Source organism: Prionailurus bengalensis, chromosome B1 (genome assembly GCF_016509475.1).
Source record: "Prionailurus bengalensis isolate Pbe53 chromosome B1, Fcat_Pben_1.1_paternal_pri, whole genome shotgun sequence".
Taxonomy (NCBI): Eukaryota; Metazoa; Chordata; class Mammalia; order Carnivora; family Felidae; genus Prionailurus; species Prionailurus bengalensis.
The window spans coordinates 80,414,469-80,419,025 of record NC_057344.1 but is presented as its reverse complement, the minus strand read 5'-3'; the positions used below and the strand labels follow the sequence as shown (position 1 = coordinate 80,419,025).

General features: G+C 42.6%; 1 non-coding gene across 1 annotated transcript; it reads right to left on the bottom strand.

Annotated features, from left to right (window-relative positions):
- Window positions 1-722: 722 nt before the first annotated feature.
- On the bottom strand, window positions 723-910 carry LOC122479302. Its single transcript, XR_006296345.1, has one exon. It is a non-coding gene; the product is annotated as a U2 spliceosomal RNA (small nuclear RNA).
- Window positions 911-4,557: the final 3,647 nt, after the last annotated feature.

Here is a 4,557-nt window from a genome sequence, read left to right as displayed (position 1 = left end):
ACAGATGAGTGTTTTGCTTTCTTAAAATCAATGAATACTACATACAATCTGACATGTAGTCATCTCTGCGTTTATATCTCCATGATATCCCCTTCCTTTGCCATTGTATGTCAGCCATCCGTCATTACGAAGATCAGCGTAATTATCCAGGGAAAGAAAGCCATTTTAGGAAAATATGTTCATTTGGAGAACATGCCTCCTGAACACAGGTAGTGGGTCTCATTCCCTTTCTGGGATCAGGGCAGGATGAGAGCACGAGGGGAAATAACTGAATCTTCGTTTTTGGCAAGGTCTGTCATCAAAATTCTCTCACTTTCATAATCCACATGAACAATTGATTTATTTTTCACTGTTGGCATAATTATACTTGTATGCATGTTGGTAGTGTGTAGGAAGACCAACAACGCATTCCACGTATTCCTGTATTATCATCTGGACCGTCTTTGGCTGACCCTAGTTGTAGGCACACAGCCCTCGCTGTGCCTCCATCAGGCACACAGCCTAGAGACACTCTAAGGAATTTTCCTCCAGAACGACCACAGTCAGTCAACACAACCAGAGCTACCTGTCCCTGATGGGGACAGGTCTACGCCTCTGGGAAACCAGGAACAAGCCACCTGCCCAGACACTCCAAGGCACAAGCATCTAGCAGACACAATCTCAGATTAACGCCCCCCTCACCAGCTCTCAAGCTGACTTTAGACACCTGGGTATTTCCCTTGAGGGGGTGCAACGTTCCTGAAGGTAGTGGAATACAAGGACAATGTGTGCAGCAGACGGAGCAAGCCCTCCTATTCCTTCTCCCTGCTCCAAAAATGCAGTATATTGTCCTCCATAGAGGACGTGTCATATACTAAACTGACAAGAAAAGATACTACACTTGATCTTAGCCAAAAGGCTGAGAAGCGATCCACAGCAACAACTGAAAAGGTGAAAGTTTTCCAAAGCTGTGGGCGCAGTAAGGCATTGTCTGCAGAGAAAGAATTCCAACCTCTGCCTACATAAAGAGAATTAATGAAAATCAGAGTATGTACTTTAAGGAACATATTAGGAAGCTTTGGCCGAGGTGAAGAGTGTTCTCTGTCTCCTTATCACAGTGTTACGGCCATTGTCTCATTTCCTGACAAATTGTAAGGGAACATTTCCCACTGACAGTACACACTGCCCTCTAAGAGTAACTTGTGTCCTCAGGATGCTGTAAATGTGACAGGGGAATCCAGATGTTCAGTCCGTGGGAGGTTCATATCAGAACATAGCCATCTCAGCACAGACACCTCACTGTCTCATCGAGGTGCTGGGCACGAGGCCAGAACAAGCGAGACAGGTGAAGGCCCCACCAGGCAATCCCCACCACGTGGGTCTCCTATCTCGCATCCTTAACCCCGCTGAAGAGTTTCACAGGCCAGCAAATTCATCCCCACCCACCAGACCTCCCCTTCCGGCATCACTTCTGCTCAGGGAGCAGGGAGGTTGCAGAGGTAGTTGGTCCTTGTTGATCCTTAAAATAAGGACCGTGGTCACTAGTGAGAACGGAGCCATGCACAGCATCTCCAGCTAACTTGCCTCCATTCCTCCTGACTTGAGCTTGCCTTGCTAGCCAGAAACCCCTCAACCCCTGCTGACCGAACAGGACTTTTCATCTCCCTAAAGCATGGAGCTTAAAGAATTAGTTGTAATTTTACCAGTCAGAGGAATGATATAGAGGTGTCATCAACTAGCAAACCACACATGTGCCCTGACACAACAGTAAGACCACCTTTATGCTGCCAGTGCAATTGGCTCCTGGCATATACTCGGGTAATTATGCCCAGAACTCCAAAGAAATATGTAAAATCGGGGCGCCTGGGTGGCGCAGTCGGTTAAGCGTCCGACTTCAGCCAGGTCACGATCTCGCGGTCCGTGAGTTCGAGCCCCGCGTCAGGCTCTGGGCTGATGGCTCAGAGCCTGGAGCCTGTTTCTGATTCTGTGTCTCCCTCTCTCTCTGCCCCTCCCCCGTTCATGCTCTGTCTCTCTCTGTCCCAAAAATAAATAAACGTTGAAAAAAAATGTTTTTTTAAAAAAAGAAATATGTAAAATAAATGATTTCTTTTTAACCTGCCATCAAACCAACAAGCAAAAGACGCCTTTGTTAGATGTCCTCAAACATTTGATTTCCTGTAACACATCACTCAACACATTATGTGCTGGGATATAAGATAGAAACAGGGAGCAGGGCTGAGCCCTGCCATCTGGAGTAACACACTTCAAGGAGATGAAGTTCGCAGATGGCATGCTGTTTATGGGACAGGAAGGGTCTCTGGATTTTCTTTAGGTTTTTATCCTCCCCTCCCCCAGGACCGTGATATAGGTACTTCTTGTGCCTTACCTGAAGCAGAACAAAAAAGGAAAAGAGAAGAGTGGGGAAAAGGGGAAGTGGTACAACTTTGTCTGCCTTGTAGTAGTTTTTCTTTATTCTAGTAGAAAGAAGAACAATTTGGAAAGATGCATTATAATCGTGCAATTGCTAACTGAGCAGTTTGAGTCATCACAGAACTCCCACTCTGTTACGAAGAACCCAGAACTATGGAAGCCTGATGCCAAACTGGCCTGAAGGAGAAGCCTGAAGAAGTCTGACCCCCTAAAGGAGTCAGGAGGATGTTTTAAAGGTCATCAAGTTCTAGGAAGAAAGCCGAGCTTAATTAAGCTTAATTCGTGGTGAGAAATCATTCCTTAGACCTGGTTTTCTTTGAAAAACACACTCCTCGCTTACACTCATCTTTAAGCTAGGATGAGCTTCATGATATTAGCAACATTCACTCTGGCACTACACTCGGCCAGAGTACAGACCTTACCTTGGCGTCTATTTATGTATGTATGTAGCAGTACTGTTTTCCTATTTAGGACGCCAGATCCTATTCAAACAGCCATGGATTTTAGGAATTAAAACTTCTATAGGCTAAAGCCACAATCAGAAACATTTTAAATGATGTTAAAGTTCAAATCTAACCACTGATTACCTGAATTTGTTGTTCTGATTGCTGTACTTGGATAAATACAGTCCTGAGACCTATTCAGTGAGCCAGTTTTGTTTATTTCCCTCATAACATTCAATTCAACATATAGTAAAACAAAACAAAACAAAACAAAACAACAAAACATGATGCAACAAGAAGTAGAACGTCCGGAAATAAATATAAAATACTGAAAGTGTTTTTTTTAACATTTATTTACTTTTGAGAGATAGAGCGAGACAAAGCACGAGCAGGGGAGGGGCAAAGACAGTGGAGGGACACAGAATCTGAAGCAGGCTCCAGGTTCTGAGCTGTCAGCACAGAGCCCAATGCAGGGCTCGAACTCACAAACTCACGAGATCATGACCTGAACCGAAATCGGACGCTTAACCGACTGAGCCACCCAGGCGCCCCTAATATAAAATATTTTAAATGATATAAAGCATCAGGCCAAATAAAAAAAAATATTGATGATAACTATGATGAAAACAAAGGTCAGGGCAGAAGAGAAACAAAGAGGTTCCAATGCAAAAAAATTTTTTAATTTTTTGTAATGTTTATTTTTGAGAGAGAGAGAAAGAGAGAGAGCTCGAGTACGGGCGGGGCAGAGAGAGAGAGGGCGACACAGAATCCAAAGCAAGCTCCAGGCTCCAAGCTGTCAGCACAGAGCCCAATGTGGCACTTGAACTCATGAACTCACACACTCACAAGATCGTGACCTGGGCCAAAGTCAGACACTTAACCGACTGAGCCACCCAGGCACCCGAGTGCAAAAATTTTTAAATGTCCTTTCCTAGTTAGGTGAGCAAACAATATTTTGTGTAAAAATAGCCTTGTCCAACAATTGATTTTATGTTTCTTTTTAGAAAAAGATGAATTATCTTTTTCAAAACATTCCACACATACGCAAAAACAGCCACTCCCAGATGCATGTAATAGAACTTGGTATTTGTGTCTCAGAAATTACAGTCTCATAAAGGGGGTGGTTTTGCTACTAGTGAGACTGAGTTCTTAAAATGGCCAGCTAAGCTGCTGCAGTCCAGATGTATTTTTGTCTTCCTCTATCTCTATTGTGAATTATTTAAAGCAGCCTACTCCACAGTTTGAATTTGGCCCACATTTTAAATCAAGTTCACCAAAATAACATGCTCAATGTACTAATTTCCATTTAATAGAAATATTTCTATAAATTTCTAATACCACTGAAAGGCAGTATGAAGCAAAGCACAAAAATATGTCTAAAAACACATTTTATCCCAGGAGAAATTAATCTTCATACAAAAATATCATGCAAATATTTATTTGCAAAGAATTCCAAGCATGTCTCTAGAAAACCACATTTATAAACAAACTAGTGGGGCTGTTTAAAAAGACTCTCCACCAAATTGGTGGTTCTTTCATGTTTTTTAAATTACTTGTATAGAAATGTATTGTGTATGAAGGACCTACATGATTTTTGACTGGATAGGGCATTTTCATTTTTAAAAAGTAAAGATGTGTAGAGTATTACTACAATTTATTGGGACCAATTCTTCCCACAGCCAAGCTATCTCCTACAGGGACAAAT